The following is a 1,900-nucleotide window of genomic DNA, read 5'->3' as shown; positions in this document are numbered from 1 at the left end:
CTTTGTATGTCTGGAACATGTGAAGAAATTGACAATAAAGCTGACTTTGACTTTGACTTTGAAGGCGTACATAGGCCCATATTGTAGATCAAAAAACAAAAAACAAATTGTTCAGCTGATACATTTTGGCCTACACTATTAAAGGTCTCATTTACCGAGAAACCGTTTAATACTTGTTCCTTTCGAAATACTATAGCTCGCTCCAAGTTGCATATGCATGCTGCATGTGAAAATGATCTTCTACCCCCATTGCCCGCATTAGCCAATGAAAAAAAATACACGGAAAAACAAGCGAATCAGAAAAAGCCCTTCCCTGTGACGCCGCAGGGAAAACAATTATTCATGGCCTCGCCCACCTTGGCTTGTGACCGCCCACAGGAAGACAGAAAGATTTTGGCCAGGAGATTGTCTCTCTGCAGCTAGTAGGAGCTAACAGCAAGTTGTTAACATAGCGGAGCAAATTCGTGCCTGTGTTATTTGTGGCAATGACACATCAATGTTGCATGTCTTGCCTTAGAAAGAAGAGTTGAGGAAGAAATGGTTGGAATTTATCGTTGGAACACCACCACCGAAGTATAGTGCAACATTAGTTCTGTGTTCCAATCATTTCGACCACACTCACTGTGCCTGCCTACAGTTAGAAAGTGGTTTTGCATCGATGTTCTGAAAATCTGGACCTGTAGCCTACGTCACGACGATCGACCACCAGCTCACAAGCTGTAAGTACAAACAAACTTTTCCACCTAACGACTGTTACAAAATAGCATGTTCATATTCTTCACGTTAGCATGCATGAAAAGGGTACAAGCTAGGCTTAGGCTAGCCTATATTACAGGAAGCTACACCAGGCACGTAACTGAAGTGTTCTGTTCGCGACGTGTAAAATCAGAGAATGTTTAATAGGAAGGGCTCTGGTAAAATCTATTAGAGGGATGGTCTATTTTTTTGAACGTAGCCTACAGGCCACACGCCAGGTGTAGCTACTTCCATTGATTAGACCTATTGGAAGCTAATTGTTGCAGAAGACGCAACGCGAACGGAATGCTTCAGTTACGTGCCTGGTGTAGCTACACTCATAAGAAACTATATGACCACACTACCCAGAGATTTAGCTTGTTGAACCTATAATCTTCTAATCTAAGCGTTAAACCACAAATAATAATATTGGCAACAATATCTTATGCTCAACTAAGGACTGGTATTGTTTTAGTCTAAACAGGGAAAATCAAAAAACACAATACCCGTGCACTAGGCTAAGTTGCTATCAGAGCCCAGGTATTACACTTCAGTCTAATTTATGTCTTCTTGCCATTATTACATTGGCCTTTGTAGGCCTACAATGATGTTTTGTTTGATTACTTGCTGTTTACTTAGTGTTTTGTATGTCTTCCAGAGCACATCCTCATGTTGGGCTACACAGCTTTCTAGCCTACATTAGGTCATCACGTTAGAAGCAAAGGTTTGTGATCTAACTTTTATTGTTGTGCTAGTTTCTAGAAGTCTTTTTCTAGTAGGCTAATACAGGTTCTTATGTGCTCATCAATGTTTGGGAAAGTCAATTCATGGGTTTCATCAGGTCACTTTCCACAGGTGTATAAAATCAAGTACCTCGATTATGAATGCAGACTGCATGGTGCTTGATTAATACACCTGTGTAAATGGACCTGATGAAACCCATGAATTGCAGATATAATTGATATTACTGAATGTCTTCTTGTGGGTGTGCTACTTAGTACATCATACACCTTACCACAGTCACTAAAATATTTTTGTTTCCATTGTGCCAGTACAGTTTTGTGTGAGATAGTGAATGTCCTGTGTACTATTAGTATCTTGTAACTTGACAGTAATACACATTTATTTACTTTAGGTACCCAAACAGAATACTTCATGAAAAGTA

This window comes from Alosa sapidissima, chromosome 3 (assembly GCF_018492685.1).
Source record: "Alosa sapidissima isolate fAloSap1 chromosome 3, fAloSap1.pri, whole genome shotgun sequence".
Classification (NCBI taxonomy): Eukaryota; Metazoa; Chordata; class Actinopteri; order Clupeiformes; family Clupeidae; genus Alosa; species Alosa sapidissima.
The sequence above is the reverse complement of the archived record's forward strand: the minus strand, read 5'-3'. Positions refer to the sequence as shown.